Consider the following 25,789-nt stretch of genomic DNA (forward strand, 5'->3'; position numbering starts at 1 on the left):
CACCAAGAGAAGAATCTAACAGAATTTATAAATGTCTTCCAAATAATGAATATCCTCAATTAAAATTATATGCTCATGAATTGGTATTAGCACTTGACAATACCTATCTCTGTGAAAAGACATTTTTAAAGATGAAATTGGTAAAATCTCATTACAGATCAGCATTAACAGATGAACATTTGAAACTGATTTTTATTTTAGGGAATACATGTCACATTAACTTTATCTCTCTGTACATTTATCTGTCTTTGCTAAATCATTTGCAAGTAAATTACAAACATAAGACCACTTTATTCCTAAATATTGTTGTGTGCATAGTCTCAAAACAAAGAATTCTTATGTATACCTAAGAACACTAGCAATAATTCTTTAATATCACCAAAATATAGTCCATAGTTGAATTTCCTTTTTGTTTCATTTAATTTAGAATAGTTCCTCACATTTCTTTTTCCTTTTCTTTTATATAATACTAGTGACCCAGTACACGGATTCATGCACATTGAAAGGAAATTAATGAGAAGGTGGCGGGTGGGGCAGGAGTGGGCGAGATGGGTGGGACATGCCCTAGAGCCAACCTCCCATGGTCCCTCCCTGGCCTCTGCAGAGTGATCGGGGTTCCTCCAGCAGGTGGAGTCAGCCTGGCCTATGGAGATTGGGCTGAAACTGGCTCTCCAACATCCCCCAAGGGGTCCTGGAGTGCAAGAGGCCACTCTGCAAAGTTGCTATCATACAGGGTGTGGAATGCAAACGCAAGTGTGCAGTAAACCAGATTTGGGCCCCCAGTGCTCCAGCAAACAACATAACCCACAGCCCAATGTGGAATTGTGCGGCCCTGCAAGGAATCGGGCTCCCTCCTCTTTGGTTTTGGGGGGCGTCATCTGAGAACCGCCACTGCCAAGTCATTGCACCTTGGCAGCTCCTGCATTGAGCATCTGCCCTCTGGTGGTCAGTGTGCATCATAGTGACTGTTTGGACGGTCAGACACCTAGCATATTAGCCTTTTAAATATATAGATTGACTTGTGAGGAGATCTGGTCTGTTGTCAAGCAAAAAAAAAAAAAAATCTCCATTTTGTACTGGTCTCTGTATTTCCTCATGATGTGAACTTTCCCATGCCCTGTCTTTCTTATAAATATAAATAAAATTAAATAAGATTACAAGGATGGGACCCCAATCTTATAGGACTGTTGTCTTTATAAGAAGAAGAGGAGACACCAGGAATGTACACACACAGGAATAAAAAAGGCCATGTGAGGATACAGAGAGGAGATAGCCTTCTGCAAGGTGACGGACGATCTCACCAGAAACCAGCCCTGCTGGCACCTTGATCTTGGACTTATAGTCTCCTGAATTGTGAGAAATCAATTTCCTCTGTTTAAGCCACCCAGTCTGTGTTATTTTGTATGGCAGCCCAAGCAAACTGAGAGATCTAGTCATTGCTTCTTTAGATTTAGCTATCCACACACCACTTTCTTTTCTCCCCACTCCTTCCCCCTACGTGTTCCTTCTGAGTTTAACGTCCTCTTCCATGATGTGCATACTTAAATAGTTCTTATAGCAAACTTTCTCTCATTCTTGACTAAAAATGCTTTTATTTTTTCTTATTCTAGAATAATGGTTCAACTGGGTAGTAATTATCAACAATTTATTTTAATACTTTACTTTTATTTCCATCTATTCTGTATTTTATTGTTGCTACTAAAATTTTATTAAAAATATAATTGTCTTTTTTTTAAGGTAATATGTTTCTTTCTATTTAGCCACTTTTAAGACTTGTTCTTTGTCTTTAAATTCCGTGACTCCAGGGGTGGATTTTGGTTTGCTTTGCTTCCATTGTATTCTGTACATTTCCCAAGGCAAAGGATTCTTGCTTAGTCAGTTATGGAGAGCTTGCAGTTGTAATCTTCAGTATATCCCCTTTCCTGTTCTTTGGATTCTTTTCTTTGTGTATGACTACTAAATAGTATGCACTTAGCCCAGCGGTTCTCAACCTGTGGGCCACAACCCCTTCGGGGGTCGAACGACCCTTTCACAGGGGTCGCCTAAGACCATCGGAAAACACATATATAATTACATATTGTTTTTGTGATTAATCACTATGCTTTAATTATGTTCAATTTGTAACAATGAAAATACATCCTGCATATCAGATATTTACATTACGATTCATAACAGTAGCAAAATTACAGTTATGAAGTAGCAACGAAAATAATTTTATGGTTGGAGGTCACCACAACATGAGGAACTGTATTAAAGGGTCACGGCATTAGGAAGGTTGAGAACCACTGACTTAGCCTCATTCTATCCTCCATATCACTTAACTTTTCTTCCAAGTGTTCTTCTATTTATGTGTGCTTATTCCTGGGTTATTCTTTACATGCACAGTTTTCAAATTCTCCTTTCAGTGATTTTATTTTGTTTACTTTCAGAAATTTAACTTGTTTTTTAAATTTTGTCAGGTTTTTAAAATTGTTTTTTATTATAACTTATGCCCTCAATTTTCTTTTCTCATGAATATAATAATTTCAAAATACTTAACTCTGATATCTTTATTATCTGAAGATTTTTGTGTTTGTTTGGTCTACTGACTTTCTTCCTGGTCTATTGTTTCCTTGAATGTTCTGCAACTTTGTCTTTTGTGGGCTTATTATTAGAAGACCTTTATTTGTAATACTTCATCTTTCTGTTTGCTTCTGAAAAATGTCTTTAATGAACATCATTGCTTCTTTAATATTAATGTTTCAGCTTGGTGTGGTCCAGATCAAGCAAGTAGATTATAATCAGAACCTCTGACCTATGAATTCTCAAAGAAAATAAAAAAGAATCTACACATTTTTTTTCTCACCTCCATATACGAGTTGTTAGGTGGTAACTCGTTTAATAGCATTTTACTGATTTAATAACCACTCAAAAGTCCTGTCTTCATTCAAGACTCCATGTGATAACATCTCTTCCTTTTTACAATCTTTAAATCCTAAATCTCTTGGATTCTGAGAGCAATAACCCTCCATGTAGCTTCTATGGAGTCAACTCACATGCCAGCCCTGGATTTCCAGATTTCTTTTAGTTTTGGTCTCCTGGGAGATCTGAATGCATGCACAAAACACATGCAATATGTATACTTTTAAAAGATTGCCTGTTATATTCTAGAACTTCTTGTACTTGACAACAGAAGGCGTTCACTTAATAATACTATAGAAATGGAAGTTTGTAGTGGTTGTTACACAAATACCCACTTGACTGGGCTCCCTTGCAAAAATCAAGTTCTCAGTCGAAAGAAGTATATGTATAGGGCTAAGGGCCACTTCATTGGAAATATTTAGAGGTTTGAGCGAGATCATTTCAACTCTGAGATTCTTTGACAGAACTTTTACTTTATAATTCATGTAAAGATCCAGGACCTTTGCCTCTGCTCTAGAAGGCCATGATTATTGTTTCTTTACAACAAACTTTTGTTGAAATTTCTGAGAGATGATAAGAGAATCCTAGTCTCTGTTCCCTAGCTTCTTGAACCATTTCTGCAGTTACCCAACAAAGAGGTTTTCTCTGGTATTATTGAGCTGAAACAGTCCATTCAATTCTGAAATCTTTGACATTATCTTTAAAGTAAGTGAATATATGTCATTATAGGAAAAAGATTTGATTTCTAGAATTTTCCTTTCAAGGTATCTTTGAGATATTTGTTTTTTCTTTTTTGACACTTTGTGATGGCTCCCCAAGTAAACCAAAACATTAGAACATATGGATTATGTTGTCCTTACCCAAATGCTTGAAGTTATTAATTTTTCTTTATATAAGAATGTTTTTACATCCTTACAAACAGGACTTAAGCTTACTTCCAGTGGTAGGTGAGGCTTTAAACCCCATGGCTTAACTGCTTTATATTATTTTAAGGACTGTAGAAATTGATGGATTATCATTAAGAAAATAAAAAGAGTTTTCAGAACTACTTTGCCTGGAGAATTGAGCCTTTTAAAACATACTCCCTCCTCAAGCACCTAGTATTATGTGGTTTAAGCTTCTGTTATTTCCACAAAGATCTTAAAATACTGAGAGACTCACATGAAAAAGCAATAGAGCATTAATTGAAATGATTTAAAATAACTGAGTTCTACGCTTGTTAAGAACATAATAAAGGATGTTATCAAAGTTTCACATGTGGATATACCATTCTCAAAACTGCTTATGAAAATAATAGACTTTGATGCTAAGAATGAAAAAAAAATATGTGCCCTAGAAATTCATTAGGAAACTTCTCATAAAAATGAACCATAGATATTTCTTCCTGACAGGCTGCAGTCATCAGTTTCCAGATTTGTGTATCATCAAAGCAAAATTGCTGAAGATACAGGGCATTGTAGATTGAATATAGAAATTCCATTTCCTAACAGAAGTCAGAAATAGCAATGAGATCACATGAGATCAAATGAGAGAAGGAAAATGAAAATGAAAAATGTGGTTTTTTTTGTGTGTTTTTTTTTAATCTATAAAGTGAGTCTAGGCAGCAGAATGGAGATGGTTGTCAGGTTAAACAACAAGAAATTAGAATCAAAACACTATATATATATATATATATATATATATATATATATATATATATATTCTTTGTTAAGTGATTTCCATGCTAGCTTATTTTAACTCAGAAATGTAGTCATCACAACTTTCAATTGATAACTATTTGATGTAAGCTGTTATTTGAGTAGTTAAGAAATCTACCTGTTTTTAAAAAATGAGAAATAGCTTTAAGATACAAATCAATGCTCTTATGTTTCTGACAATTATGCTGAATTTGATAATATCTTAAAATCTCATCAAAAGATTTTGCTACTGTCTTGGTGAACACTAAGAAATAAACATCTATTTTTTTAAAAGAGTAATGATAATCCACACAGCGCATATATTCACAAACAAAAAGCATTTTCTACAAGCCACCAATGGCTTACTAATAGAATATTATCTCTGGGTTATCACCCATGAATGACTAAACTCTATGGTATATTACTTCTCTTTGTGATAAAAGAACAAACCAGTTTACTTTTAAAATAATGTGGCATGCAAGGAAGGTATTCATCCATTCAAAGAGCAAATGTTGAATGATTGCCTCTTTGTTCCAAGCAATGGAAATACAGCAGTGAATGAAACAAAGCCCATGTTTTCCTGGAGCTTATAATACAATGTATTGAGGAGGGGTTGGAGAGAAGAGAGTAAACAAAGAACATATACATCAGTTGATGATAAGTGTTAGGAAGAAAAAGAAATAAAGACAGAATGTGGTTGCAATTTTACATAGGTAGTTAGAGACGTCCTTTCTAATATAATATTTCAGAAAAACTGAAAGACTGTGTGATGATTAAGTTTATGTACCAACCTAACTGGGCTGAAGGGTGCCTAGATATTTGGTCAAACATTATTCTGGGTGTTTCTGTGAGGGTGCTTTTATTGAGATGAACATTTGAATTGGCAGGCTGAGATAAGCTCATTGGCCTCCCTATGTGGGTAGGCCTCATTCAATCAGCTGAAGGGCTGAATAGAACAGAAAGGCTGACCCTTCTGTGAGGAGGAGAGAAGTCCTCTTGACTGCCTTTCTTACAGGGATAGGCTTCTTTTTACTGTCTTTTGGCTCAAACTGAAACATTGGCTCTTCCCAGGTCTTGAATTGGCAATTTGTATGTATTACATGTACAACCTGTTGGTTCTATTTCTCTGGAGAATCTGACTAACACAGATTGTGAGCAAATGAGACATTTGGATCTGGATAAGAAGAGAGCTCCAGGCAGAGGGAGAGGAGAATGCTAAGGCACTAAGTGGGGTGGCAAAGAAGAGATGTAAGGTTGTGGAGGTAGCTGAGGTGGTTTATCCCATGAAGCAGTAGGAGTTAAATTTAGAGAAGTAAGTAGAGTAGACTTGTTAAATTTTGTGTTGTATGCAAGGGAACTGGACTTCATCTAGAGTTTAGTGAGGAAGCATTTGATTCTGAGTAGGAACTGTTATATTCTAAGCATTAAGAAGAGTAATCCTATATAATAAAACCCTAATACGCAAATCGAATGGCAGAACGACAGGTTGCTGTGATGTGCACTGACCACCAGGGGGCAGACGCTCCCCCTGGTGGTCAGTGTGCTCCCACAGGGGGAGTGCTGCTCAGCCAGAAGCCGGGCTCACAGCTGGCGAGTGCAGCAGCGGTGGCAGGAGCCTCTCCCACCGTGCTGCAGGCAGACAACCCCTGAGGGGTCCTGGACTGCAAGAAGGTGCCGGCTGGGCTGAGGGATGCCTGCCACCCCCCCCCCCCCCGCCATTACATGAAATTTTGTGCATGTAATAATAAAATAGTAAAGTTAGCAGAGATACAACACACAACTAAATATTATTGAAATAGCATTTCATTATTTCAATGTAGCTATAGTTACCTACTATTAAATATATTTGAAATTTTGATATTCTGTCAATAACAGTGGCTTTTAAAAACCTGTCTCTATATATTAGACTGAGGTACATATGACAAAAAGTATACCGGGAAAATCTTGACAGTGGTTTACCCTAGAGGCTCAGGTGGGTTATGTGTAACACCTGACATCCTTTTATTTATTTTAATTGCAACTGAGACATACAGGACATTTCTGCCAACAACTATATTAATGGCCATCATAGTTATGGTTACCTTGAAGCAATAGACATGCCCAAGGAAACTTATTACTTTATAAAAAGTTCATCTTTAAGTGTCTTCCAGACATGATAAAACATTTAGGGTCTTGTTTATGTCTCAAGAGTATAGCAGGAGTATAGTAAATGGACTTAGAAAATGCAAAATTGCTACATTTCAGATGGTTGCCATAAGTCATCTGTTACATGCTGACTGCACCCATAAAACACATCAATTTTGTATATTTCCTTAGGGAATGCATCTCTTCCACATACAAATCAGAGAGAGATTGGTTTGGGAAAGTTGTAACAGATGACCAAGCCAGATGGTACAAGTGAGAAAGATGGGAACTCTTTATCATACAGATGTTTTCTCATCTTGCCTACTTAGAGGGTGAGGCCAACAGAATTCCTGTTAGTAACTCGTATCTGTTATATTTCTAAGAACTTTGTTGACTTTCTTTGTTAGGGCCTATTTGGACCTAAAATATTCAGTTGTTAGTTTTCCTAAACCCACAAAATTGCACAAGCTATTTCTGTTATGTAGCCAATGGGCAGCTGGACTGATTTGGATATTTTGATGTGAAATTGTTTAGGCACAAAGTCAGGTGATCCCCATGCTATGAAGAATATGAGCAGCATTATTCAAAACAGCAGTAAAAACCCTAGAAAGATTATGTTCACATCCACTGACTGCTTATACATTTCTAACTTCAATTAAAGGAAAAAAGCTTAGATCATTTCCTTCATTTTTACCACCATACATGTACAAGAAAAGATAGCTGATACAGCTTTCTATTGTAGAACTATTGCATTTGCCTTGATGTTTAATTGCACACTGATTGTCTAGAAAGAATGTTAGAATTCTGTAATTTTAATTAATTCTGGTTCATTTTCTACAAAGAACAACAATTAGCATTTAGTAAATTTATATTGTGATACCCATTTTCCTGCTACAAGAAATCCCCCATGAATATAGTGGACACACTACCTGATACTGAATATCTTGTGAGCCGATGGGAATACAGCTACGTTCTGTTTACTTTAAAAGCCTCTCTCAAGATAGCCAGTTGCGGAGGGGCTCAGGATGGAAGAAGGGGGTGAGAATTCCTGGGAAGCACATTTTTGTTTTGGTAGATAGTGATAGTTTTACACAGGACTTAAATCTCAAGTCTGCAGTAGGTGATATGTGAATTAAGACCCTCAAGGGAGATGATTTCTCACTGAATGTCAAGTGCAACTCTTCAAAGGGACTAACAGGTGAAGTGGAAAGATATCATACTCTTGTCTTTGTTCAGAAGGGGCAAAAATGAGCAGCTGTTCCGAAGTGGAGTGGTGGGTTTAGGACAGGTTCACCACTTACCTGGAGTCTTGCTGAAACATGCCACATGGTCAAGTGTCCATTCCCTGGGAAGGGAAGAATGAGGGAGCTTTTAGTTCTTACCTCTTTTGCAGGGATGGATTTTTAGGAAACTCCAATTGTCAGTGCAGCTGTTGTTGCTTCTATCCCTGTAGAAGGTGCCATGGTGGCAGTTGTCTGGAGAAAGTCCAAAAATTTGGCTCTTGTTGCATATTATATTTTTCTCTAAGATAGCTTATCACTTTTTATATTTTTGGGGAAGATCAAGATGACAGGAACAATGGACTCTGTTTTCTTCTATGACTTTACAGTAGTTTTTACACATGTGTTGATATATCAATAGCCACATAATAGTAATTTGTTTTAGTTGTTTCATTAAAAGAGTGTACAGTAGTCTATAATTTTATAGAGTATTAAAATACATAAGTACACTTTGAACAGTTGATTTAGCCTTTTGTGTGTGGATGAAGCAAAAAGATGTTAAAATTATGTATTTTTAGTTAAGAGGGCATGTAGTGCTTGCTGATAAAAACTATCTCCTCTACCATCTTCTTGTAAATACCAGGAATTCTAGCAATAGTGGTATGTTCATTTGCAATATGCTGTATTTTTTTCAAGTGTTTTCTTAGGATACAACTAAAGCAATAATAAAACCAGAACACTTCCTTTAAGGTGGGAGTGTTAGAGACACTGCATGGTCACAGACTACTGATTTTGTGGTAGACGAAAGGTATCCATGATGTTTCATAATTTTGCCTCTATTCCTCATTGTACTTGCAATCAAGGTCTATCTATCTATCTATCTATCTATCTATCTATCTATCATCTATCTATCTAAATAAATAAATAAATAGTGTGTCCCCAGATTCATATTTTGAAACCCTAATCCCATTGTGATGGTATTAGGACCTGGGATCTTTGGGAACTAATTAGGTCTTGAGAGTGACACTCTCATGAATAGGATTCGTACCCTTATGAGAAGAGGTCAGAGAGCTAACTACCTCTTTTTCTGCCATGTAAGGTCACAGCAAGAAAGCCACCAGTCTGTAAACCAGGCAGAGGGATTTCCTTGAGAACCCATGCATGCTGTCACTCTGATCATGGACTTCCACTCTCCAGAACTGTAAGAAATAAACGTTCGTTGTCTAAGCCACCCAATTTATTCTAATTTGCTATAGCAGCCCAAACTAAGAACATACATATTAGCAGTATCTCAATTTTAAACCTCCTTTAGTTTATATATATACATTTTTAGAGCTTCTCCTCTAATTATTAATGGCTTGGCTATGAACCCTAGTAATTTTACTTTATAAAGAGAATGGGTTATTTGAGAACTATACATGGGATGTTAGGAGGACTATAACTTCATACAAAAAAAGACACATACTATTCATTAAGGGGTCCTGTACTAGGAAGATAAAAAGTCAGCCTGTGGTTAAAAGCAACATGAATAGGTGGAATATTTCTTTTTGTCTTTTTGTAAGGCAAGATAAGTAGGCACAAAGAGTAGAGAGGAGAATAAAGTTCTCTTCTTACTTTTAATTTTGCACTAAATATTTGTTTAAATAAAGAAGCAATTTAAAGAAAAGCTGAAAAAAATCATTAAGATTATCTCTTTAAAGTAAATGCTCAGCCAAATGAAAGAACAAAATACAGACAGACAGCCTAGAATTCCTGCAATCCTGGGCCAAGTGTTGGGGCTATAAATTATGCAAGTAGCCACATCACAAAGCAGCATGAAGCCCACCTGTGATTACAAAGGAACATTCTCACCAGGCCCTGGCAACATGAACCTAATTTCTACTGAGACCCAAATGACTGATAAAAGATGATTGCTGGAGGGTATTATGTGTTTATCTTTAAAGTGTGACATATCTTGTGGCAATGCAAGATGTTCAAAAGCTGCTGTATAGGTAAGCAGGCCAGTCCTCATTTTGCTATGCAAACTACCTGAAGCTAGGTGTGCAGACCTGGTTTAGTTGCTCCTCAAGTAGATTTGCCCAGTAGGGCACCCAGCTGATTATGGTGAGTGTAACCATTGCTTCCATGCGGTTGTGACATTTGACTGACTGTTTGGTACAATGGTCATTACTGAAAGGGAGGATTTGACTTTATGATTTCCATAATTTTTTTTCTTGCTCCCGAAGCAACCTGAAACTTACCACTATCTTTTTCAAGCTATGTCCATGCTCTTCCCAGCCCTCACATTCTGTTTTTTTTTTCTTTCCTTTTTTCTTTTCCTTTCCCTCCCTCTTTCTTTCAATCTCTTTTTCCTTCCTCTCCCCTCCCTCCCTCCCTCCCTCCCTCCCTCCCTCCCTCCCTCCCTCCCTCCCTCCTCTCCTTCCTTCCTTCCTTCCTTCCTTCCTTCCTTCCTTCCTTCCTTCCTTCCTTTTTCTTTTGAGAGAGGAGAAAAAATAAACTAAGGATTCCTTTTCAAGGTACAGATGATTAATTAATGTTGCACTCAACAAATTTAGCATAAGAGCACTCACCAAACAAGATTGATTAGCTTTAATCCTGTAACAATTCATCAGGAAAACAGAATATTTTGTTTCCCTTGGCCTGAAACTCCTTTGCTTAATTTTTCTATTATTTCAGTTAAAAACAAATCTCCATCATGACCAATATTGTGCTGTCCCCACCCTGTTTATGTTATTAGACTGCTTGTTGCAGAAGAGAGTCATATATTACAATCTATTTTATGAATATTTTATACTACATAATCACACATAAACATGAAATAAGCTTATTTTGTTATTCTCACAGAGGAGTACATGTTATGATAAATTCTTAAAAATCTTTAAATTGAGCAGAATTGCAGGGGATTTATTTTTAAGGATATGTAAATGCTAACAATGGAAATGAGTTATATGTGTTCATAAACATTAACAGTGTTTATAATATTGGCCAATAAGGACTGTATGAAAGTCTTGATTATGTTCATAAAGATATCAGAGGAAAAAGAAAATGGCCCGAGTTTGAGTTTTATGCTTATCCTGATCAGGATTCTCAATCATCAGTGGGTTATGGAATAATTTTACATGTTCTCTATTGTCTGGGCGCTTATTTATATTTATAAGTATAGACTTCCTTTTTCTGCTTCCCTGTCAAAATAACTTACAGTCTATTGTAATGTAGCAAATGGAACTAACTTGGAGGCAAGACAGTTTTTCTAATAAGGTATTAAGCAACAAAACACAACACATTTTACAAACTCTCCCAACTGTCAGGACCCCTGTAATACATCAAAATGAGAAACACACAGTGATTGTGTTATTAATTATAAAGAATAAAATTGCAATGGCTGAAACATAAAATACTTTTACATCTCTAGGAATAATGTCTCAGGAAGAAATGATAGTAAATTTCAATTAGAAAATAAATCCCACACTATAAATTTTGTTGTTCTAAAATGGAAATATATGTAGCGTAACTGCTGTTTTATTGAATGCAGCCATATGCTTGAATGTTTACCTCGTCATCAAGGAAATAATGGGTTTCAGGGGGAATGCTGCTGTGAATAAGTCAGGGGTGTTGTGTATACACTGTAGATTTTTCTATCCCAGGGTTTGGAAAAGGATTTCTTGGTCACCTATCAAGTTGAATGTAATAGTTTTGATGAGCTTTAGGTTGAAAGTTGCTATGACTTTGAAATGTGTCACAGGGGTTAGTGTTTCTCAAGCTCTTCTCTCTATCTACATTAATCACTATTTGGAAGGCTCATATGCAAATATCTTAGCATGCCTGGACTGTTATGACAAAACTAGAGGCCCGGTGCACGAAATTCGTGTGGGGGGAGGGGGGGCTCATCTCAGCCTGCACCCTCTCCAATCCAGAACATCCCCCTCACAATCCGGGACCACTGGCTCCTAACTGCTCACCTGCCTGCCTGATTGCTCCTAACTGGCCCCCCTGCCAGCCTATTCACCCCTAACCACCCCTGCCTGCCTGCCTGGTCGCCCCTAACTGCCCCCTTCTGCCAGCCTGGTTGCCCTCAACTGCCCCCCTCTGCTGGCCTGGTCACCCCTAACTACCCTCCCCCCCCCCCCAGCCTGGCCGCCCCACACAGCCTGCTGTTCAGTCGTTTGGTCATCCCTCACTAATCTTCCTGCCGGCCTGGTTGCCCCATGCAGCCTGCTGTTCGGTCATCCATTCGGTTGCTTCAGTCGTGGCAGCCCCTGGCTTTTTATATATTAGGATACTATAGACCTGCTAGATTAAACAACAGAAATTGGGGGGGCGGGGAGGGTTAAAAGAGAGAGATGATTTCACTCTTTCTCTTCCTCTTATAAGGCCATATGCTATGGAATTAGGACTCCATTTTTATGACTCACTTAACCTTAATAACCTCTTTAAGATACTATCTCCAGATATGGTTGTATTGGGGTTAGGGCTTTAATCTATGAATTTGGGAGATATACAGTTCAATCCATAACACCTGACGTTGATTGCTTCTGGTCTATTTCTGTATTTATGCATTCATTTACAAGGGAGATGTTGGAACTTTGAGTAAATAGAGACCAGCATCAAATCAAACAAAAAACAGTGATTATTAAAAAAATGCTATGTGCTCTTTGAGTTCTATAGTTTGTATTCCTTTATAGTGAGCAGCGTTTCTCATCTTTGGCACTATTGACATTTGGACCAGGAGGGCATATCTGTGGGGGTGGCTGTGCACTGTGCAGTGTATGATGTTTAACAGCATCCCTGGCCTCTATCCACAAGATGCCGGTAGGATCATGCAATTGTGACAACCAAAAATGTCTCCAGATAGTGTCAAATATTCCTATGGGGCAAAATTTTCCTCAGGTGAGAATTACTCTTTTACAAAAAATGTTACTAGTTTTTATTTTTATTTTTGAGTGATTATAATAAACAATTACATTATTTAAAAAATATTTTTCTTGATTTTTAGAGAGGAAGGGAGAGGGAGGGAGGGAGGGAGGGAGGAGAGAGAGAGAGAGAGAGAGAGAGAGAGAGAGGAGAGAGAGAGAAGCATCAGTGTGAGAGTACAACATTGATTGGCTGCCTCTTGAACACCCCCTACTGGATATAGAGCCAGCAACCCAAGCATGTTCTCTGATCTGGAATTGATCGGGAATTGAACCTGCAGCCTTGTGGTGCATGGGATAACGCCCAGCCACACTGATCAGGGCAACAATTACATTCTTTATATTTTTAAAATAATGTTAACTAATTCCTAGGAAATATAGGATTAAGTAGGGACAGTGGAATTAAAGAAACATGATATGAATCATGTCCAGTAACATTCATGCCTAGTACTCTGTTGTGGCTACTCATGTCACATAAAATAAAATCCACATGTCTTTTATCACCGTCTGTAAGATGTTCATGATCTGCTTCAGTTGCTAACTCTTATTCTCTACCATTTACCCCTTGCTCACTCCAGACACCAGCGTTTCTGTCTGGGCCTTGAACAACCCAAGCAAGCTTTATCCTGCTTTAGGGGCCTTTGCACAGTCTATTCTTTCTAGAATTTTCATCTCCCAGTTTTTGTATATCCCTCTTCATGTCATTCAGGTTTTAGCTCACGTGTCACCTCATCTAAGAAGACTTTTTCACCACCCTAACTAGATAGCAAATTCCCACTCACAGTCTCTTCTATTGGTAGGTTCTGATGCTATTCCTCACAGCATTAACACGATTTGAAATTATGCTGTTTATTTGTCTGTCTTCCCCTTCTTCATCCACCTGTACTTCTATTGAGTATAACCTACATGAGGGCAGGAGTCCTGTCTGTCTTGCTCACACCATTATCCCCAGAATGTACCTGACACATAAATGAACATTTCACCCACATTTGTTTACAGGGAAATATTTCCAAAAGGAAATTTTTAGAAATGTTTTTAAGGTCTATTATTGCTGAATATAACATATATCCAGATGCCTCCCTTCTTGTTGAATGCTACCCAGGCCTCCTTGGGAAGACGAGCAAGCAGAGCATCTCTGATAATAAAGTGTTAGAAATAGATTTATATTCTTTTATCTCACAACATTTACTGAAACGCAAGAGGGAGGCTTAAAACACACAAATCCTATTCTTTTTCACCCCCAAAATAACACATAATCTTAATACCTCTACAAATGTGTCATCTGAGATTTCAGACTTAAGTGAATAATGTTTAGCTGTTCCCTCTTCTTATTTGCCAGGTATGAAAATATTTTAAGAGTGAGAATATCCATATCCCTCAGCTTGAAAGTGCATTACTGATACCAAAAGTACTTGCAAAGCCGAGTAATAGATAAAAACTCCACAGAACTAGATTTTATTCGACAGTCCTGAGACTCTTTTTTTCAATGACTGCACAAAAGCATTAAATAGAAATAGCCTAAAGATAGACATTGAATCAATACGCACCAGTAAGTTTGTGAAATCAATTTTTTTGCTCCTCAGATACAGGAAAATTGATGTAACCGATGCTGTGTAACTCCTATTAATTGCCCACAGTGACAGAAAATTTATCAATTGCTTATTGACTTCTTCGAGACCATGGGAAAACGGTAGTGGCTCCAAGGTTAAGTGTATAATATGGAAGTCTTCCCTAGCTAAAGGGAAGTGTGACTGGAAACCAATCAGATTTTAAGATGTATATCTCTATGGTTGGTTTTACACACACGTGTCTCTTTCCCATGCATGTCTTGCCTCAGACATTAGGTATCAGAGATGCTTGTCATGTAAGGTTTGCGATAGGACCCCTGCTCATAATATTAATAGTACACGTTTTCTCACACAATGTGCTAAGCATTGTGCCAATGAAAAAACACAGAGATTGGTACAATCATGTTCTTCAGATAGAATCAGAACAGGAAACTAATAGAATGTGGTCTGTTTCAAGGAATGGGAAACGCAGAGAACAGGAGCTTAAGCAAATGAGATGTAGTTCATAGGTACGGTGTCCAGGGCTGGTGGGTTCACTACATTGATGTTGGAGAAATCCTTTGATCTTCCTTCTTCTCCATCCTTAGCAAGGGATGTGTTTCCTCATGGGCAGTCCGGCTGCTTCTCCTCCAGGTATTGTGTCTACATCCTCAACAAGCACCGAGGGGAAAGGTAAAGAACAAAGAACCAAAATAAAATGCCAGGGACTCCGCCCTTTTTGGAAAGATTTATTGGAAGCTCCACTGAGAAATATCCCCATACTTCTCACCGACTCACCCAGGGAAAGCTGAGTACTCACTGGGCACACCGATACCCCCGATTAATTGGTGTTCATATCTAAGGACAAGAGGAGAATGGATATGGATTAGGCAACTTAAGAGCATTTGCTACTGAAACTGAGTCTCAGGTGAAGTAACTGGCCAGAGTCACAAGGCACGTGGAGGGAAGGCAGGGCTGGGTTTGGGGCCAGGTCTGTCAACCTTCAGAGCACTGCTCTCTGTGAATTTAGGAGTAATGGTTCTGTGGGCTTTGCAAGTTTGAAAATGAAGTTGCTTGACAAAGAAGATGAGGATTGTGGACTGTAAACACTCTTGTGGCAAAGCAGATTTGAATTATTTGTTATTGACCAGAATAGAAAGAAAGTATCTTAAAACAGTCGGAATAGGCACAAAATTGAAAATGCAGCCCATGATTTTGACACTATATGTTTTGTTCTGCAATAGGCACTCACCTTTTCTGTTGTAGTATGCACAGGAGTGGTGAATGTATTTCTTTTCTATTTTTAAAAAAATGCATAGTTTGATTAAATCAGTTTAATTTTTCAAAGGCGTTTTCCACTCTTTTCTATTTAAATTAAAAAAAAACTATAATTGTCCAAACATCAAAAGTGAGCCAAATGTTCTGGAATAGATGACAAGTAGGAATAGTGCATTTGCGGTGCCGAGGGGAGTTAGCGGAGACAGGTGGCCTTTGACTGACGGTGGTCCAGGTTGAGGTTACTCTGTTGATTGCTGGAGCTAAGATTACACTGAAGATATGCCACATCTATTCTCTAGATTTACTTGTACTTTATTTACTTCATTCTTTTTAAAAGTTAAACTTTTATTTTTTAATTATTTCTTATATTCAATATATTCCTCTTGCTTTTCTAGGTGTTCAATTAATGTTAGTTGAAAAAATAAATACTCAAGTTGGTTATTGTTCATAATATAGAATACATATGTATATATGCATGTATGTATCTCATGTCACTTTACACTCTTCTTTAACTATAATAACTTAATTTATTTATCATACAATTTACTCATTTTAAAGTATATAATTCAAAGTATATTCACAGATTTGTACAGCCATCACCACTTCTATCCTAAAAGAAACTTCTTTTCCATTAATAGTCACTCCTTATTCCTTTTCATCATCCTTCCTTCTGAGGCAAACACTAATGTATGTACTTGCTGTTTGTATAGCTTTGCCTATTCTGGACATGTCATATAAATGAAATCATACAATATGTCACAATTTGTGACAAGTTCTTTGACTTTATATAGTATTTACAAGTTTCACTCCACTTGTAACGGTGCTTCTCATTTCTTTTGTGGCTGAATAATACTCCATTGTATGGATAGAACACATTTATTTATCCATTCTCAGTTGATGGATATTTGGGTTGTTTCCACCTTTTGGGGTATTACAGCTAATGCATTCATGTATAAGCTTTGTGTGAATATACATTTTTCTTTCTCTTAGATTTATAATGAGGAGTGAAATTGCTGAATCAAATGGTAACTACATTTAATTTTTGAGGAAATGCCAGATGGTTTTTCAAAGTGACATACTGTTACACATTCCCACAAGCAGTGTGTGAGGGTTCTATTTCCTATTGTTTAAATGTGGTTTATCATGAATTGGATGCTTTCTAGAAAAAGCTGTACACATTTGAAGGGCAGTTTTTCTGATGCTTTCCTGGGGGGGTGGGGTGGGGTAGAGGGGGCAGGAAGCCATTCTCCTTGGAAGAAAGCCAGGTTGGCCACAGATTGGCCAGGAGAAGATTATGACTGATGAGATCAATTAACATCAGGAATGACTAGAATAGTTCCAAAGAGGGTGTGAGAAGAAGGCTGTGAAATGCCCAAAGACATGTTTGAATGGCTGAGGACAAGATTCAGGGTTGAAGACCATCTGTGGTGTTTTCATGAGAGGTAGAGTTTGATTTAGTTACCTGATGTCAGAGAAATCTCTATGAAAAAACAAAACAAACTCTGAAGCTTTAGAGAAGCGGTTCTCAACCTGTGGGTCGCGACCCCTGAAAATACATCCTGCGTATCAGATATTTACATTACGATTCATAAGAGTAGCAAAATTACAGTTATGAAGTAGTAACGAAAATAATTTTTTGGTTGGGGGTCACCACAACATGAGGAACTGTATTAAAGGGTCGCGGCATTAGGAAGGTTGAGAACCACTGTTTTAGAGTGTTTTTAAATAGATATTAACAAGTCTAGAAATATTATTGATTGAAGCTAAGTAGAGATGGGACCTGCACATTTATATTTAGTGAAAGATTCCACATGTGTCCTATAAAATCTCAGCCTTGTGATCATGGTAGCAGAAAAAATTTCCTGGAGACAGTACCTAAAGATGCAGGCTAAAATTCATTTTAAGATTCATTGCTGGAAGCTTGGCCAATTGAATTAACTTAAAAGAGTGTTGGACAAAATGACATTTAATGAAATTTGAAATGCACAACATAGACACATTGCTTATTTAGTAAATTCCCAGCAGGAAAACAACAAAACAAACTTTATCTCTAGGTGTACTGACCAAAGTGTATGGTTGGATTTTTTGCAGTTTAAGATGCTATGAGGTTAGTTTTTGTGTTGCAAGAAAGAAAAGAACGGATGCAACAACAAATAATAAATAAAAATGACCTCAAAATAATTTTGTAATACATGTATAACAGATAATACAGGGTAGTATTTATTTTGCACTATAAATATATTCTGCCGTACTATCCGAAAGGTAAATTCTTCCTGTAGAACAAACTTCGTTCCAGGAGGGAAATCTCTCTCACAAACAGAGATAAGAGGTTTTCTTTGCTGTTATTTTTGCAAATCTTGCCACCAGTTTGGTTTTCCCATTGAACTCCTTCTACAAATCCATGGAGTGACTTCCGCTATCCTGTGTTATTTAAATTAGAAAAGCACCTTTTCATCTCCATCCTTGGTTTAAGAGACAGGTCCAAATTCTCTTTTCTTTCATCCGATGACAGGAAGATGAAACTCACAATTTTATGGCTAGCCAGCTAGTTCCTGCTTTTATCTAGGGCCCCCTTTCAACACCTTTTTGAGGCGCTTAATCCATTTAATGCCCTTGCTAGGAATGCATACTAACACCTTGTTAAGTAAGACAATTAAGCTTTTACCCTTTGCCAATTTTTCATGCCTTCTAGTATGTATAGGTTAAATTCGACAAACTGATTGAAAAGTAATCCTTAGTAACATGATTTTAATGGTGACAAATTATATCTCTGACACTCCTATGTAACAGTAAAAATCCTCAACACTTAAGTTTGGGGTGCAGGATATATTATATGTTCAAGGATAAATTAAAAACAGGTGTTTCAGCACACAGTTCATTGGTGATGAATGAAAGGTAATGGATGTAGAAATAATTGGTTAAATTAGTGCTTAAAGAGAGATGGAGTTAAATGTGAGTTATTGAGGGGAAAATATTTTATTTAAGTCTTGGGAATACCAAACAACTAGCACAATCAACAGTGAGAAAACTGTGTTGCCTGATTTTTGTATCGTTTTACTGTATAATTTATCATACAAACCATGTCACTTTTTAAGAGTAAAATGGACTGGGGCACTATTGATAATTATGCTAGAAAAATAGATATAGAGAGGGTTGTAGGCAAACTGGGGCATATGGTCACTCAATAAATGCATAGTGAGCCCTGGCTAGTGTGGCTCAATTGATTGAGCATCAACCCATGAACCAGGAACCAGGAGGTGGATTCTTGGTCAGGGCACATGCCACGGGTGCAAGCTGGATCCCCGTCAGGGGGCATATAGGAGGCAGCCAATCGATGATTCTTTCTCATTATTGATGTTTCTATCTCTCTCTCCCTCTCTCCTTCTCTCTTTGAAATACATAAAAATATATTTAAAAAATACCCTATAGGGATAAGGAAAATCTAGAACTTGGGGATACAGACCTGAATACCCTACTGAACATTGTAAAGAAGAGGCGGGGGTGGGTGGGGGTGGGTGGGTGGAAGAAACTTATACATTCTATTGTTTCTTCATAGTAAATCAACAACAATAATAATAATAATAATAATAATAAACAATTTGCCAATAAGTTATTCATGAATTTCTCAAGAAAATTTCTAATATTGCAAGTATTGAATTTAATACTTATAACATTACAGTATAGAAAGTATTGACCCATTTTATAGGTGAAGAAGCTGAGGCTTAATAAATGGAAACAACAGTTCACACTTCACATGGTTAATAGGTGAGGGAACCATTAAATCTAGCTTGCCTGATTGCAGAGCCTGTATTCATAGTCTCCATAGCAGTGATGGCGAACCTTTTGAGCTTGGCCTGTCAGCATTTTGAAAAACCCTAACTTAACTCTGGTGCTGTGTCACATATAGAAATTTTTTGATATTTGCAACCATAGTAAAACAAAAATTTATATTTTTGATATTTATTTTATATATTTAAATGCCATTTAACAAAGAAAAATCAACAAAAAAATGAGTTCGTGTGTCACCTCTGACACTCGTGTCATAGGTTCGCCATCACTGCTCCATAGCATACCAACTTCTGGAGCAGTGATTTCAACCTTTTTAATCTCATGGCACACATAAACTAATTACTAAGATTCTGCAGCACATCACAAAATATATTTTTGCTGATCTAACAAAAAATAAGTATAATTTTAATTTATTCACAGTGAACAGCTATTGTTATGTTGTCTGTTTACATTTTTAAAATTTGACAGTCTAAGGGAAAAGAGGTCAGATATTGTATATTTTAAAAATTCTTGCAGCACACCAGTGTGCCTCTTGTGTTACACCGGTTGAAAATCGCTGCTCTAGAGTACCAGAACCCTGATTATGAACAATTCACCCAGAATATGCTGAACACCTGTATAAGAGGTTTTTCAATCTTTGTCCTTAAATGGACATAAAAATGAAGTAATTAACACATTTGAAATTATATGGCATGTTTTAGATTAGAGTTAACTTATTAGTGTCAACACTGAAAATAAATTAAAAAACATTTTAAGATATAAAGGGAAAGGGGTGACTTAGGCTTAGTTAGTTATTTCCAGACTTTCCCATTATTTAAGAGAAGTCAGAATCCAATGCATTTGTAAAAATCTACAGAATTTTTCAAAGTAGGCAACTTAGTAATTTCAACAACAACCTCAAAAAAATAATAATGTCTCAATCTCTCTCTCCCCTACCCTCCCCCATCTCTCTCTCTCTCTCTCTCTCTCTCTCTCTCTCTCTCTCTCTCTCTAAAATATGTGTACACAAGATATGGCCTATAGGTTTCTACTTTCTATTCTCTGATTTAGCATTTTTCTAGGAGGAGAAACAGGTCTGAGAACATTCATACAATTTAATGGGATTACAAATGATTCAAGTAGCTTAATGTTCCCAGAGATATTCATTTTCATTTCTACTATTCATTAATTTTCATTCTTGTTGAGCAGTACTATAAAAAGGACCCATGTGTACATTTTTCCTGAGTGTTTGAATAACAGTGGATTAAAACATACTGAATGCAGTGACACTTAAAAACTAATTTCTTGTTACCATAGCATTTTTCCTTCATTTTTTTTGGCAGCCATTAGCTACTTATGTTTTGTATTTGAGAACTCAAATTTAAATCACTGATTAAAAATGACATCTAAAAGAATGGATCAGTTTTGACTTATCCAAGTGATTTTACTGACCTGTCAGGATTAGCATTCTTCCACTGTGATTTAAATAGTACCCTTGAGGAAGTATGCATATTTCAGGCAAATAATATAAGAAAGAGAAAGTTGTTGTTCATAACAATGGAAAATGTAATGGAAATATTGTTCTATGTGTACCCAGACTTGAAGATTTTGTGAGGAGAATTCATGTTGTTAGAAGCTCATATTGTGCATCTTAAAATAAACTTCATATTATATATAAAGTGATAAACTCTAGCCTTTTTTTTGTCTGTAAAGCTCCTTATTTCCCCTTCAATTTTGAATGTTAGCCTTGCTGGATAGAGTATTCTTGGATTCAGTCCCTTGCTTTGCATCACTTTGTAAATTTCCTTCCATTCCTTTCTGACCTGATGTGTTTCTGTTGAGAAATCATTTGATAATCTAATGGGAGATCCCTTGTATGTAACTTTTTGTCTCTCTCTTGCAGCCTTTAAGATTCTCTCTTTGTCTTGAACATTTGCCATCATGATTACGAGGTGTCTTGGTGTGGGTCTTCTCGGGTTCATCTTGTTTGGGACTCTCTGTGCTTGTGTGACTTTTTTCTTCCCCACCTTAGGGAAGTTTTCTGACATTATTTCTTCAAATAGGTTTTCTAACCCTGTTCCTCTTCCTGTTGTTCTGGCACCCCTATTATTCATATGTTGCTTAGTTTCATGTTGTCCCAAAGCTCCTGTAGGCTCTCCTCCTGTCTTTTATATTTTTTCTCCAATTGCAGTTCAGTTTGGGTGTGTTTTGCTTCTCTGTCTTCTAATTCGGTAATTTGGCCCTCTGCTTCTCCTAGTCTACTGTTAAAACTTTCCAATGGGGTAAGTGATCGATTGAGCCAAGTAACAGCTATCCCCTTCAATAGGGCAAGTGCTCACCCAATCTGAAATCATGAATTTTAAGAACCACTGGTAAATGCATGATGAAAGCAGTGCTTTTGGAAGCAAATATAGGGACATCAGACAAAATAATACTCAGAAGGAATTGAAAATATAGATCAGTTGGAAATCTATTGTATTAATCAATATTAATTGAAAAATTCTAAATTAGAATCATAGACAAAATGACATAACGTGATTAAAGGAAGCATGGTATCATTTCAAAGATCAAGGGTCGTCTTCACCACTCACCGATCTAACAAATGAGACTAAGGCCCAGATTGGGTAAGTGACATGCCCAAGATCATACAGCTCAAAAAAAAAAAAAAAGACAAGCTTTGAATCTGTTTTTCTGATTTCTGATCCAACTCCTTTGCACCACTGCCTTTTCCCCTTTTAAAGTCACCATCTTAGATCATACCCTATTGAGACTATATGCTGACTGCTAAGCAGCTGTGTCCAAAAAAAGTCAGTAAGTTCTTTTAAGATTGAGCCCTGGAAGAGTTAAACACTCAAAACAAACTGCCTGGCATAGAAATGGCATCCTAGAGATAATTTTTTTGAATGAAGAAGTCATTATTTACCCCAGACAAGTTCCAACAGTTCATTTTAAACTGCATGGTTCTCCTCTGATGTGTGATAAAGCGGACAAGCCTCATAATAGTCCCTTTGAAAGAGAGTTGGGATGGATGGAGGGAAGTTGCTTGTATGTGACCTTAAGGAAAGTCACAATTAATTACATTAAATAATTTCATTTAATAGGAAGAGATTTGAAATTATGGAACAAATATTGGCTAAAGTTTAGGTGACACATTTCTCATTAATCACCCCAACTGTTGATTGTGTTCCTCCTCCTCCTCCTCCTCCTCCTCCTCCTCCTCCTCCTCCTCCTCCTCCTCTTCCTCTTCCTCTTCCTCTTCCTCTTCCTCTTCCTCTTCCTCTTCCTCTTCCTCTTCCTCTTCCTCTTCCTCTTCTTCTTCTTCTTCTTCTTCTTCTTCTTCTTCTTCTTCTTCTTCTTCCTCTTCTCCATCTTTTAAATCCTCACCCAAGGGTATTTTTTCATTGATTTTTAGAGAGAGGAAAAGACCAAGAGAAACATTGATGTGAAAGAGACACATCAATTGATTGCCCTCTGTACATGCCCTGACCAGGGCCCGGACTGGGGAGGACCCTGCAACCAAGGTGCATGCCCTTGACCAGAGTTAAACCCAGGACCCTTAGGTTTGGTCCACAGGTCAAAGCTCTATTCACTGAATCAAACTGGCTAGGGCACGTTCTTCTTTATTCATTTTCTATCTTGGCGCTCAATCAGGATGGAAGGCTATATATACTGTTCTACAGAGTTTCATAATATTAAAGACTGCTTAATCATGCACCATACAGGTTGGGAGAAAATAACTTGTCTTATTGAAATAGGAACTCTTATAAATATTTATAACAGTGGCTTGAAATGATAATAGCCTAAACCCACCTGCTGTTTATCAAGGTATTACAGCTAAGGATAACATGGTTGACATCAACTTTATTGAAAATAGAGGACTGCCATTTTTAAACAAATGTAATGACATGAGGTGAGCAATCTCATTACACTTCAGGGGATTTTTAATTTAGGTATTTTGGGTTTTTTTGACATAAAACCACATTCTAGAGTAAGAATTAAACCTACTTAAATTTACCCAAACTAAATTTTGAGGATGGCTTAATTCATTGTTATATATGAGCTAATTTCTCCCTATATTGGGGGAGAGAGGATTTCTCAGATAAAAAGCAATATTGCAGAAATGAGAAAAGAAAGCATATATGCTGTTTCTCATATATATTTCACGGAAACAATGACCAGAATTGAATTTGCATGATTAGAATGATCTTTCTGTTATTATGTACCAAAGAAATAGCTGCGACCTTGTTCATTGTCTGGAAGGAATATTGTACATATGGAAGAGCACATATTTCATTTATAATTTCAGAGAACATCTTGCACAATATTCTTTCTAGCAATCCTATTTTCAACCTAGGGTAATCATCATCATCATCATCATCATCATCATCATCATCATCATCATCTTGAAAAGCTAATAAGATTCATTAGCGTTATTGCAAGCTAATATTAGTCTCGCCATTTCCAAGGGAAATAGTTGAAATATCTATTAGCACAATGTTTCTCTCATTCTTTGGCTGTTAGCTTTGCCACTCTAATTCCACAGATAAGAAGTCAATGCCTGAGTATATCTTCTCTCTTGTAGTTAAGTATTTTTCTTATGGATGTTTAGTGGGACTCTTTATGGGGCCAGAAGCTGAAGACAAATTTATTTTAAAAATTTTACTTAATGAAAATTAGACTGGAAAGCATGCATGTTTGAAATGGACTTAAATTTATTTTATATTAATTTAGTACTCTCTCAGAGTTAGAGGCTCTTTGACCTAAAAAAGTTAATCAAATGCCACTAGCATATCCTTAGAGCAGATACTATGGCTAAAATATATTTTAACAGCATTGTCGAATATTTTATCCAAAGCCTCTTGATACATTTCTGATGAAAGTGTATACTGATATATTAATGGATGATTTATTATATGAAATCAACCCTAATAGGTCACCTATTTTCACATGCAGAAACTCACTTGAAGTTTGTTGTGTTTTGATCTTTGTAATTTAAAGATCCTATTGTGACTACTCTTTACTCTTTACAAATGCCAAAAAATTAAATTTTTATGATCCAGAATGCTTCTGTATACACTATTAAAATACAAAATAGAAGTGTGGGTTAAGTTGAAGATGGTTTGATTAAATTTGAATGAATGTGATTTTTTGAGGGTTTTTTTTTTTTTTTGGTTTGGTTTTGTTTGATCTGAGCTTCTTCACCAAACCTCATTTGTACTAATTTATTTTATTTTCTGTTATGGAAATGCTTTTCTCTGTATCTTTTGACCTTTGAAATTTGAACCTGTTTTGTTGCAACCACTTTTACTTTATATTAAGTTTTCATTACTCAACTCTCTCCTTCTACAGGAAATTGCATGGTTTCTGTTCATTGTTGGATTGTTTTTTTCATGTTGGTTTTATTTTTTTCCCTATTTATAGATGACTAGCCTTTACAAGTTTACTTTGCTGTCCCACAGAGAGTTCCTCTGCTTTCTTCATCTTTTAGCAATACTACCTATAAAATATAGTTTTCTTTCAGAGATATAATCAATATAAAAGCTAATTATATTGCTACTAATTACTAGTAGCTACTTATACTTTGTCTGCTATTTCTGTAGAGATATTCAGTGAATATATCTTTCTCAGTTTCTGTTGAAATATAGATTAGAGAATACACTCCCTACCATCTTCATTAGGTCCTTCTTTTATCCTGTACCTTTTCTCACAATAAGAAAAAACAACAAAGAAAATTAAAGGGGAGAGGAATTATAAGAAAGAGAATTAGAAATATTGACTAATGAAAGGCCAATAAAACATAGACAGGAAATGGTGAGAAATGAAATGTGGAAGAGACTAATAGAAGTTTCCACACTGCTCTTGAAACACAAAGAGGAATAAACCAGATGCATAACTTCTCTGATCTTTGTGACTATGCACAGGCTTCTGCAAAGAGATGCAGCCACTGATTATAATTAGTTGAGGATTTTATTTCCAATTTCCCACCTTTCAAATGCAAATTAATGGTTTCTATGACAAACATAAAAGTCCTTGACACCCTCTTGAAAAAGGACTCAAGTAAAATGAATAATCATTCGAGATGAACAGCCTAAAGTTACCAAGAAAAGATTCACAGATTCCACTTTTCCAATAAAGCAGGAGGAACTGTTGGAAGGTAACATTTGTTTCAAAAGAACCATTTTATTATGGACAGGCAGAATAATAACATCCGATCAAGATCTAGTGAAGTGGAATGCCCATGTGTGCCTGGGCTGTGTCCACAGTATTTTGATTATGCATGGCTCTACCTTTACACCAAACATTCAAATATTCTTATTTATAGGTATCTCCCAAAAGAAGTTAATCCTAAAATATTATATTACTGG

The sequence above is a fragment of the Myotis nattereri genome (genome assembly GCF_964212035.1).
Source record: "Myotis nattereri genome assembly, chromosome: 5".
NCBI classification, from domain to species: domain Eukaryota; kingdom Metazoa; phylum Chordata; class Mammalia; order Chiroptera; family Vespertilionidae; genus Myotis; species Myotis nattereri.